This window comes from Poecile atricapillus, chromosome 8 (genome assembly GCF_030490865.1).
Source record: "Poecile atricapillus isolate bPoeAtr1 chromosome 8, bPoeAtr1.hap1, whole genome shotgun sequence".
In the NCBI taxonomy this organism is placed as follows: Eukaryota; Metazoa; Chordata; class Aves; order Passeriformes; family Paridae; genus Poecile; species Poecile atricapillus.
This window is the reverse complement of record NC_081256.1, coordinates 25699760-25712605: the sequence shown is the minus strand read 5'-3', so window position 1 is coordinate 25712605 and position 12846 is coordinate 25699760.

The window sequence follows — 12846 nt, the reverse complement described above, 5'->3', positions numbered from 1 at the left end:
AGGGCAAAGTATTGATTTCTGCTCGTAAAATGAATTACCAGAGTAAATACACCAGAAAAGTACATTTTTGTGGGAATAAATATGATTTGAGCTATTTCACTGCTTGGAATTAAGGCAACGAATAATAATTATTCTGTTTTTTGGGAGATTCTGACTCTCTTTCAGTAACTCCATTTTTGGAGGCAATTTTCCACCTGTGAAATGACTTCTTAGGGTCAGCTAAAGGTCATTAGGAAGCCATAAATAACATTTTAGGGAAATATTTAAGGAAAAAGCCATGTTTTCTTTGGGAATTTCTTGAAGGGAGTGAAAATTTCACACGGGGGGTAAAAAAAAGGCATTTGAATTTTAACAAAGAACCCAAAGTGAGCAGCAGGGAGGTGCCCTGGTGGTGGTGGTGCTTCATGTCCCACCTGCTCTGCCCATCCTGGAGCTGAGCCCAACCACAGGTGATGCTTTAGGGAGGAAGGTTGGGCAGCTTTGCCCCTCAACAAACCAGTTTTAATGGACATTCCCACATTGGAGTTATTCAGCTCTTCAACAAAACCTGATTAAATCCTGTGTTAATGGAGATTTCCATGCTGGAATTATTCAGATTTTCTCCCAACCCCATCTCTCACCAATTATTTTTGGCAAAGCCACCCTTTAGCAAAGGTCTTTAAGAGATCAAAGTCCAGCAGTGGACTCTGGGGTTTATTCTGGATTATTCATTACTTCCACAATTTGTTTGATTGCATTACTTGGCTCTCCCTTTTTCAGCTTCTGCTGCTCTTGTCTCCCTTTCCTTTAAAATATCAGCCTCTGTGAACCCCCAAATTCCCCAAAGTTCCTCTGTCCTATCCACGTAACAGTGAATTTTGGAGGGGTTTCCCATTTCTCAGGCTCTTCTCTCCAGCAGGATTTTGTTTAGCAGTGCCAGGATCACCTCATACCCCACTTGTGTCCTTATCCCTTGGACTGTGCTTTAAACTTTCCTTCACTGCTGACTTCGGAAATTTTGACCTTATTTTGCCCTTTGCTGACACTGAATTAAATATTTTTTCCTCCTGTTGGCCAGGGCAGGAAAATTCTGGGAGCTGAGCAGTTCTGGGAACACCAGAGCCAGGTGAACTGTGGAATATTCCTGTGGTTTATTACACTGGACATTTTCCTGCTGCTCTGATAACGCATTCCCCACACTGTGTGTACACCAGTCCTTCACTATTTGAAAATTTAGGAGCTCTTGTTTTTCCAGCTAAACCCTTGTTTCCAGTTCCTAATTAAGGCGCTGCTTTAATTGCATTAATTCCTCTCATTCCGAGCCTGAACGTGGAGCTTGGAACGCGCGTCTCCATTCAGGTCAGCAGCCACGCTTTGGCTGTTCCAAGGTATTTAAAATTCCATCGCTGTTCCAATAAAGCTCAGCCAGTGGATTATTTCTCATGGACAGACAGTCCATCCTTCTCCTGGGGGTTTTATGGACAGAGTGTATAAAATGATAACACAATGAATGGGCCACTTGCCATCCTCTATCAGCTGCTTAAATCAGCTGCTCCAGACAGGAATTCAATGCAGGAGAAGCTGTTCCAAATGGATTTTTCAGGTACAAGGCATAACAAGGAATTTCAGGAGTATTCTTGATCCATTGGCACTGAGATAGCTTTAAAGACATTTATGGGCCTTCAATAAAGATGCTTTCAAACCATCTACAGAATAATAAAATCGCTTTGGTGCTCTGAGGAGCTCAGGAGAAAATCAAATTATTGTTAGATTTGATTATGCCAGTGTCCAGAAATCCCAGATATTGGATAAAATCCGCTGAGAAGCAGAAGGAGAATCTCATTCAGGGAGGGAAAGGAAGAGAAGGTTTTGCATGTAGGAATTGAATATTCCCCTGTAATTTTATTTTTATGTAAATTATGTAAATTAGATGAAGATGTCATAATATTTCCCATGCTGAATTTGTGCTATTTATGAACACTGCAGTGCTGTTTCCCCCTCTCCTGTAAAAACCTGCGGTGCTTCCCAGAAAGCCGGGGATTTATCTCATCTCCTGTGTTTAATTTTGCAAAATTGGGATGCAAACTTAAATAGGAAACCTCAAAGCCAAATTTCAGGAACAGATTTCCTACCTTGAAGGAAGTGGAAATGGAATACAGAGGTGCTGTGGAGAATTCAGTGGTTTTAATCCAGAGCTGTGTTTTTTGGGATGTAGAGAAATTAAATTAGGCTGCCCAGGCAAGTGGTGGATTCATGGATTCACCATCCCTGGAAGTGCCCCAGAAAATGTGTGGATGTGGCACTTGAGGACATTATTTAGTGGTGAACGTGGGCTGATGGTTGGATTTGATCTTGGGAGTCTCTTCCAACCTTAAGGATTCTGTGATTCCATGAAATGATGGCCTTGGTGTCTCTCCCAAACCTGGGGATCCTGCTGTGGCTTCCTGCCCATTTGGGGCCCATTTTGATGTTTCTCTTCCTGATGGCCAAATATTTCCTGGATTTTCTTCCAAAACAATTCTAAATTCGTTTTGTGGTGGTTGTAGGGCAGGGATGGACTTTTGTCTGTCCCTTCCCATTTCTGGGGGAAAAAAAAGCCCCAAAGCTTTGATTGACCCCCTAAAGCTCTTCTAGGACAACACTGAGGCTCTGAAGAGCTTGGAATTTGCAGGTACAAATCCCAGCCTGGCTTTTCCATGTCCCAATTCCCATTCCACTCCTTTAATCCTGATACTCTTCTTTGTTAAATCCATCTGCAGGAACTCCTTCATTCCCTTCTAATGGAACAGATCCTTTGCTGCTCCTTATCCCCAAATAAAGGGAACTGGACAATTTTGGGCCTGGATTGTGACCTTTCCCTAAGGATTCTTGCTCCCTCTTGGAGAAATCTTTGGGAGGGCAGTGATTCCCTGCAAGTCTGAGCCTGACTCATCACATCATCAGAAATGCTGTAAAAATATCCCAGAGTTCCTTAACTCGTTTTCCAGGGGGTGTTTAATGATCCAGAAAATTAAGAATATTCACTTTTTTTTACCCAGTGAGAAGATATTTTAATTCCAAACGTTCCCACTTAATTTCCCTCAGAACAGAAACTCAGACCTTCCGTGGCAATGTCCTTTCAGCTGTCCTTGCTTTTGGGATTTATCTTTTCCATGCTTTTATTTTAAACCCTGCTCTTTGACACACAAAAAGAGAATTATTTCATTTATTAAAGGCTGTGCCCACCATGAGATAATCATGGCAAAGAAATGAGAGGCTGTCACCGACTCCTCTCTCCATGAAAAAGGAATTGCAGAGCTCCTGGCTGTCAATGGATGCATTTTCCAGCAGCACTGAAGGGCTTTATTTGGCTTTTTACAGCACCACTGTCCTTTGTTTCCAGCCTTTGCCACACAGAGGAACTTTGTCTGCTGGAAGAGTTGATTCCAATGGTGGAAAAGGTCCTAAAAACTCATGGAATTTCTTTGGGGATACATGAGCCTCAGTAAAGGTTTCATAGCAGGAGCATAAAGAGAAGGAAGGTTGGAGAAGGGTCTTGCTTAGAGTGTGACAGAACAAATGAGGTTGGGGCAGGTTTGATTCAGGTAAATCTGGGTTTAATCCCAAACTGGGGCACTTCCAAGAGGGATTATTTTTTTTTAAATGTACAAGTATAAACTCTAATTAAATATTTTTTTTTTAAAGTGGAGTTAAAGGTCATTTTTAGCATAACCTGATGTTGGGGTTTTCCCACTTAATTAGGGCTGAACAGGAACCTGAGTATGGGATTGGTTTATGGTGTGTTTTCCTTTTAATGGTTTATTTTAGTGTCTTCTCCAGTCATGGAGCAGCTGAACCAGTGGGAACGAGCTGGGTTTGGCTGGATATTCTGGATTGATCCACGACAGAAACTTAGATGTCTACAAGTGAACACCCAATGTGTTGGATTTTTTGTTCCTCCTGTGTTTTCCTAGAATTCCAGGATGATTTGGGTGGGAAGGGACCTTAAATGCCATCCCACCCCATGCCTTGGGCAGGGACACCTTCCACTGTCCCAGGGTGCTCCCAGGGATGGGGAAGGTGTCCCAGAATGTTGCTCATTTCCTTGGTTAAATCAGTGCTGGAGATAAATTTAATTCCTGTGAAATTTCACTTAAAACACAGAAATTACCTGAGGCTTTGGGAATTCACCTTGATGTAAATGGTAGCTGTATCCTAACATAAATATTTCTGTGTATGAAGTAACTTATAATTGCATGATCCAGATGTTTTCCTGTTCCATAAAACCCGGATGGACACATGTGAAACACAAATATCCTGTATCCATCTGCATCCCAACTCCTGGATCCCTTGGCACAGGGATGCTGTGGGATCAGTCCCTAAATGAATCTCTCCCTGCCTCCATAATTTGGGGATCTTTCAGAGCAGCCTGACTTTTCCCACTGACTGATAACTCAACTTCCTCCCCTCCAGCACCTCAACTAAACCATGGGAAAGCCTTGCTTTGTCATTAGGATGAAGAATCTAGGATTGGAAATTGTTGCTTATTAAATATTTCTTTTAAAATGCATCATTTTTAAATGTAGCTGGTTTGGGAGATCAGCAGATGGAGAAGGAGCAGTGAACCTCTCCTGATCACAGCCAAGATGCCTGGAAAAATGTTTCCACAGTGACACTAAAATCTTAATAACCTGTCAAAGGGGCTGCTCAGGAGAGGTTTGGGATGAAAAATAGCTCCAAGATTTCCAGCTGAACAATGCTGGGTTCATGAAACATCCATCAAAACCCAAAGTGAAAGTTAATTTACCTCAAGTCTTGCTGCTGAGCAAAGCCAGGGCCTACTTTTTAATTTTCTAGGAGAAAACTGGGCATTTCAGCCAGGACTTTCTGAGAGGTCAGATCTGTGAGGAGCAAAATCCCAGTGGAGAAAGACTGGGACTGATCAAATACTTGAAGGTGCTGTTAAATCTCAAATAATTGTGACCTCAACACAAAAACTGGAAAAAAAATTAAATAAGTAAAAGCAGAGCCTAATTAACCTGACAGATTAATTAACCCTTTGGGGAAATTTGAACAATTGGCTCAGGAAAAACTGAATTGGTTTTGGACAATCTGATCAGGAGAAATTGAAATCTCCTGGCATTCAAGACAGCCTGGACACTCAAATTGTTCAATTTCGGGTGGCCTTCAAACAATCAGACAAATAGGAGCTGTTCCCAAGGAATTTTCTCCCAAAATATGAAATCCCTGCCTCTTCCTCTCACAGCTGCTGTCCCAAACCCTGCATTTCTCCCCATCACTGCAGGTTGCTGTTGCTTTATTTTGGCGGAGCTGATGTGGTCACAGAACCAGTTTTGGGGTTTTTTTTAGGTTTGTTTAAAACAGGGCCCTGTGGAAGGAAAGGTGAATTTGAGTTTTGCCATCCTATCTTTAAGGGCACAACTGGTAATGGCCCAGCCTGAGACAGGCAGGAGAAGATTTCCTCGTGCTTTAAAGGCCTCTGAGTTATCCAGGATTTTCTGGGAATCAACATAAGGAATGTGGGGACACCCTTTAGGAGCTGATTGGAGCTGTTATGCATTTAAATTGTCCCATTAGGGGGCCAAGCTCCCCTGGCTGCCAATAAAGATCAGTCTCAGGAGAGCTATGGAGGCTATTCCAGGAATTATTCCTGCTATTTCCCACCTTAATGGGTTGCTTATTTTGGGAAAACAATGATTTTCTCCAAATGAGACAGCCTGAAGTTTAACCTTTGTGGGCAGGTATTTATTGGCTGTGATGTTCTTATGTCTTATCAGAGATTTATTCAGTAAATGAGTTTATACCAACCTGATTAGGCCCTGCATGGATCCAGATTCCTGAATTCCTTCTCAATTCCTCCATTCCCTGCTCCTCCCAAACCAACAGGAATTCCAAGGAGACAGTTAAAAACCAGAGGTGGGGACACAACCATTTCCTGCAGTGGCTTTTGTCCATAATGAATAATAAAAACTAAAATAGAAATATTAATGGGTGCCTCTAATACTCAGCTCTGCTTCACTTCCAAAGGAACAAATTTAAATTGAAGATGGAATATTTAAAATATCCTAAAAAAAATATTAATACCTGGATGAACATTTTTTTAAAAATACAAACGAAAAGAGGTTGATAAAACAAAAAAAAGGGGGGGGGGAAAGAGTGAAAATATTTCTATGAAGGGTTAAGACATTTCCATTGGCATTTACCTTTAATTTTCAGATTAATTTTCTTGCCAGGGTTGTGATTTCACTGCGATGGAGGTTGGGTGTTAAATCATTTTGCCAGGATCTTCCTTTAAATCCTTCCCCCTTCAGTTGTCTGCAGGGAGCTGATGGAATTAATGAGGGATTATTACAATATTCTAGATTTGAAACATTAAATAACAATCCCTCCCTCTGCCCCCAGGACATCTGACTTTTATTAACAATTCCTAGAAAAGACTGACACCGGGAAGCTGCAAATCCAGCTGCAAATCCTCTTCCCAGGAATAGGATCTGGGAAAAAGTCAAATAAAAAACTCAAATAAATTTATTTTCCCACAAATCTGCCAGATCTCATTTGAAAGGTTTTTGTGCCCCTCACTATTTTGGCTGACAGGAGTTGGAGAAATGGAAACCAGCAAAGAAAATCTGGATTTTTTTTTTTTTTTCCCTCTCCAGTGATAAAAAATCATTCAGCAATGCTGCCCTGAAAAGTTCTTTATTCTTCATTAAATTCTCTCTGCTGCCACCTCATATTTTGGGATCCAGGAGATCCTGGCCAGAGTTTGTGCTGCCACTGGATTTTTATTCTGTTTCCTGGGAGGGGAATTTATCCTGCTGCTGTTGTTCATGGGATGAGAGAAGCCTTGAAATCCTTGGGTTTTATTTGTCCCAAGCCAGCTGTGTCCAGGTGTGGGATTGGGGCACCCTCGAGGTGTCCATGGATAGATTTTTTCCTGTGACCAGGGGTTTGCAATGTTTAATGTGGTGAAAAAGAAAATAGAGTTTAAAAAAAAAAAGTTAAAAATTAAAAAGAAATTTCAAAACTATTTTTTTTTAATTTAAATAAATCTAAAAAAAAAACTAAAGAAAATTTAAAGATTTAAAAATTTAAATTAAAAAAAAAATTAGAAATAATTAAAAAATTTAACAAGTGTCACCCCAGTTAAGAACTTTTTGGGATCAATTTGCAGTTTTAATGCTGAGGGTTGGCCTCGGATCAAAGCTGGGGGGGTCTTTTTGGTTCTGGTCTCCACCAATTTCACCCAGCCCTTCCATTCCCTGACCTGAAATGCAGGAAATGACACAAAGCAATTATTGATGCTCAAAAAAAACTCGTTTTCCAAGCCAGGGATTGCTTCTTCCCAGTTGGATTTGTGCTTAGGGAGCAGAATTTGGGATCAGAGCCACCCCTCTGGAGCAAAGGGAATTTGGGGAGCTGCTGTGAGACCCTTCAGGGAAGGCACTTTGGGGATGGTTTTTGAGGAATGATTTAATTTCCATAATTAATTCCTGTTTTGGGAATGGCTCCATGGCACCTGGGGTCCCTGAGCCATTCCTGACGCTGGTTTTCCTCCTACCACGGGGAAATTCCAAGGATTCCCTTTGCTCCAGGGTTCAGCTCCTTCATTCCCATCCCGCTCTCATCCATGAAACCACACTCCAGGAAGAGAAGAGCTCTCCCAAATCCATGAATAAATCCCAGATTTTGCTGTGTCACCGCTGCCGAGTGATGTCACTGCAAAAAATGCAAATTAAGCCATGGAATGAGAGCTGACTCCGCTTTTCCGAGCTCACCTGAGCCACTCCCAACCCAAATTTATCCCTCTGCCAGAGCCCAAAATCCGACTGTTGTCCCAGAAGGAATGTGCATTTCCAGGAGGGATTTCTTCTGTTTCCCAGCGCTGATTTTATTGTCCTCGCTGATAATCTCTTAATTAGCCTCCCATCAGCGCTAATCACTTGTTTCCTCCTGATTAGGGAGACTGAAAAATAAATACGGGATGGGGAATAAATTAGGAGCAGGAGGTTGGGAATAACCCGCGTTCATTCCAGAGGCACCGGGAAAGGCAGAGCAGCGCGACTCCAGGAATAAATTAATTAACGACGGCTGATTTTAACCACCTCATGGATATAAATGGAGATAAAATCCCACTTTTAGCGTAAAATAGGGATGGAAACGTGTCCTGAAGAGTTGGAATTGCGGGAGAGGGAGAGCAGCAGCTCTGCTGGGCTCTCCACATTCCCTGTGCTTCCACATCCTCTCCAAAACAGGGAGCTCCTCCTGGCCCATCATTCCATGATATTCCAGACTCAGGAGGTTGGAACACCCAGTGCTCATTCCAGAGTCACCAGGAGTGGAACATCCCTGTGGCTCCAGGAATAAATTAATTAACGAGGGCTGATTTCATGGATATAAATGGATATAAAATCCCACTTTTAACATAAAATAGGGATTGAAACATGTCCTGAAAGGCTGGAATTGCAGGAGAGGGATTGCTGGGCTCTCCACATTCCCTCCTCTCCTGCCTGAGCCACTCATCCCCATCCTTCCCTCCCTCCCTCCCTCTCTGGAACATTAGGAAAGTAAAGAAAGCTGAATAAATGAAAAGCCCTGTGAATTATTTATCCCTCTGGAGCGGCTCTTCCCAGCTTTTCCAGAGCCCTTCCTCCCCCTCTGCAGCTCAGCTCTGCTTTGGGTTGATTTTAAATTATCCAAGGTTTCGTTCCAATTTTAATTCTCCCCTGTTAATTAATAATTAATGGCCTCACTTGCTCTGGAATCTCTTTTTTTCCAAGCAGGGATTCAGGGAAAGGGAACAAGGCTGATCCTACCCCAGCTCAGGCTCCACCACTGCCTAAGTAGGAAATAAATTCAGATTTAAACTTAAAGTTGTCGGTTTTTTTAACTTCTTGGTGTACTTTCCCCCTTCTTGGTGTGTTTTTCCCCTTTTTCCTGTATTTTTTCCAGTTTTTGCAGCGTTTTCCCACCTTTTTGGTGAATTTTTTCCCCTTTTTGCTGTATTTTTCCTGTCACTGTGCTCCTACATTGACCTTCCCCAGGTTTTTTTTCCTGGCTGCTCAATTTCTTCCCTTCAATCTCATTTTTTGGGAGCTTTTCCTTCCAATTTTTGCCTTCTGCGCCGCCATCCCCATTGATTTTTTGGGTTTTTTTCCTTTTTTAATATTTTTCACCCCATTTTTTGCACTTTCTTCCATTATCTCTGGGTGTTTTTCACTCCAGGTTTGCTCAGGAGGGTTTTTCCCCCAATCTGCCCCTGCTGGAGGTATTTTACAGCCAAAATATCTTGAGGATCTTTCCATATTTCCAACAGCAGATGGACCTAGAATGCCAAATTCTGGGATTTATTCCCTTTTCCTTTTTTCCTGGGATTTATTTTCCTTGTTTTTGTTTGAGGCAGGCATAATTTAATCCTTGAAAATGTAAAATTCTCTCTTGAATATTCCTCACCTTTTTTTGCCTTGTGGCTCTTCCTGGGAGCAATCTCCTGAGGATTAACACATCCCTGAGGAACTGCAATGGGAAAAAACGAGGGAAAATAAATATATTTTTATTTTAATCATTCATTTCCTGGAGGAGACTTGCAGGGAGTACTTTGTGTCCATTTTCCAGCTGTGCTGATCCATGAAAAAATAAAATTTACCTAAAGCAAGGCTCAAGGCGGGAGCTGAGGACGCCTCTCCCGGGATTCTCCCGCTCCAAGTGTCAGCCTGGATTTCCTGTCAGGATGCAGAACATCCCAACAGCTGCTCCTTTTAGTCCATTAAGAAAGGGAATTTTAAAAGTCAGGACAGGTTATTTAAGGGAATAACCCCTGATGGGGGTGAGATTTCCAAGCTTTGTTATAGAAAAGGGAATTATGACAAGTGGGAATTTAAGAGGTAGAATGGAAGTAAAGGTTGGAATATTGGTTGGAATATTTATTCGTGGTTTGACTTGGAAAAAGGGGGAATTCCCGGTGTCCCCGGGGTCACCAGCAGGGACACTGAGGTCACTGTCCCCAAGGTCACTGTCCCCAGGTCACTGTCCCCAGCAGGGACACTGAGGTCACTGTCCCCAAGGTCACCGTCCCCAGGGTCACTGTCCCCAGGTCACTGTCCCAGCAGGGACACCACAATCACACCAGGCTGTCTCCAGTACTTCTCTCCTGCGAGGTTTAGGAGCAGTCAGGGGCAGGAAACTTCACTGCGTCACAAACCTGAGGGCGTTTCGAACTGGCTTTGGGGTGTGGGCTTTTGGGACCTCGTGCCTTTTGCTTTTTGCCTCTGGGGCTTTTGGAGTTTATACTTTCGTCATTTTGAGGGATTTTGAGTGTTACGCTTTTTGCCCTGACCCCGGCCCCAGCGCGTATTTTGTCCCTTTAACTCGGCCTACCTTCCGGCTCTCTGGCCCTCGCTGGCTCCGCCTCGCCCTCACGGCTCTCCCGTCTCGCCGTGCTCCTCACTCCCCTCACATCTCCCCGTGTCCCTCACGGCTCTCCCCGTGTCCCTCACGGCTCTCACATCTCTCCGTGCCCCTCACATCTCCCCGTGTCCCTCACGGCTCTCACATCTCTCCGTGCCCCTCACTCCCCTCACATCTCCCCGTGTCCCTCACGGCTCTCCCCGTGTCCCTCACGGCTCTCACATCTCTCCGTGTCCCTCACGGCTGTCCCGTCTCCCCGTGTCCCTCACGGCTCTCCCCTCACTCCTCTCCCATCTCCCCGTGTCCCTCACGCCTCTCACTCCGCTCACATCTCCCTGTCTCCCTCACAGCTCTCACATCTCCCCGTGTCCCTCACAGCTCTCCCATCTCCCCGTGTCCCTCACAGCTCTCCCATCTCCCCGTGTCCCTCACGGCTCTCACATCTCCCCGTGCCCCTCACGCCTCTCCCCTCTCTCCTCTCCCCATGCCCCTCACGCCTCTCCCGTCCCCCCGTGTCCCTCACGGCTCTCCCCGTGTCCCTCACGGCTCTCACATCTTTCCGTGTCCCTCACGGCTCTCCCCTCTCCCCTCACGCCTCACTCCTCTCCCCATGCCCCTCACGGCTGTCCCCTCTCCCCGTGTCCCTCACGGTTCTCCCCGAGCCCCCTCACTCCTCTCCCCATGCCCCTCACTCCTCTCCCATCTCCCCGCGTCCCTCACGGCTCTCCCATCTCTCCGTGTCCCCCACTCCTCTGCCATCTCTCCGTGTCCCTCACGGCTCTCCCACGTCCCCATGTCCCTCCTGCTTCGTCCCTGCTTCCTTCCCGAGCCACCAGGCTCCAGCCCTGCCTGCCCCTGAGGCAGAGCGCTGCCCATCCCTGCCCGGGTGTCCCCTCAGCGAGCGTCCATGGCCTCCGGAGCCATCCCCGGCCTCGGGGACACGGCCAGGACTGGTATCGCCCTCTTCCTCCTCTTCCTCCTCTTCCTCCTCTTCCTCCTCTTCCTCCTCTTCCTCCCCTCCCTCCCTCCCTCCCTCCCTCCCTCCCTCCCTCCCTCCCTCCCTCCCTCCCTCCCTCCCTCCCTCCCTCCCATTTTTCTCCCCCTCGCTCTGTTTTTTTATCCCTCTTTAGCAGGGTAACTCCTTTTTTTAAAGTTTTTTCTCATTCCCAATAAACGGTTCTCAGACACGATGTTTTTGCCTCGTTTGGGTTAATTTCCTTCCCCACCGCTTGTTTCTAAAAGAGCTGCTCGCAGTTCCCCACAGCAGAACGTGGCCCCGCTCCAGGTGGATCGGGGTGCAGTTCCCAGCAATGCTGGATTTAGGGATTTATTTTTTCCCCCAGGTGGAATCTGGAATTTTCAAATCCCACTAAATTCTCAGAGTTCCCAATCCCAGAGCTGGCTCCTGCTCCAGCCCAGGACAGCCCATCCCAAAGTGCAGCTTCATGTTCTCATCCATAGGGAAAATATTTCCAATATTCCCTTCTTTCCAAAATCCATGAAAAAGGGATTTTGTTGCAATCGGTCTGTTCCTATTTTGGATAAACTGGAGCTGCAGGAACCTGGGAATTCCATGCTGGGATGGCTTGGGTTGCCCTTCACCCTTCTCCTCTCACACACAGTCCAAGGTTGCAACAAGCCCACCTTAAATATGGAAAAGAATCCATGGGATAATAAACACAAGGAATTGAGGCTGGGAATTCATTGGTTGAGGTTCCCTGCTGCTGGAATGTCATTTAGTTCAGCTAACAGGGCAGGAATTCCGACTTGTCCAGCTCTGGTTTGAGCAGAGGGAAGCGTTAGTGATGAGATAATTGCTCATCCCAGTTCCAATGGAAAGGCGTTTTCCAAGGGAAAGAGTGAATTTTGGGGTTTGGCCACTGTGGAGCAGCTTCAGGCACCCCAGATTCCACCTGATCTCCATGAGGAAGTAAACAGGATCCTCTGGACACTTTAATTCATTTCCAGGATTAAATCCCATCTGGGATTGCCACAACCAGTGAAATTCCAGGGATAAATCCCGGTGGGAGCCACAGAGATGAAGCCAGCAGGCACCACAGGGAGCAGAGCCCGGCCTGGCCACCACCCTCAACACCACCAGGATCTGCCAGGATCTGAACTCCTTAAAAAGGACAATCCCACGGTTTTTCCTGGAATTCCCAGCAGTTTTTCCTTGCGGAGCTGGAAGCCTCCCCTGCATTCCATGCCCAGGCAGGCCGGGAAGTGCTGCCAAAAGCAGGAGCTCCAGCTGGATCCAGCCCTGCTATCCCTGTTCCCGGAGCTGTTCCTGTGCTCATTCCCACTGGGAAGCGCGTGTGAGAGGCTGGAGATGCCGATTTGATCTGGGAAATCCCAGGAATGCTGATGAACACCTCCAGGATGGTGTGAGTTTGGAAAAGGGGGAAAAATAACCCCAAAAGGACAGAAAGTCATGGCATAATAATGCTTGGAATTGCCTGCTGG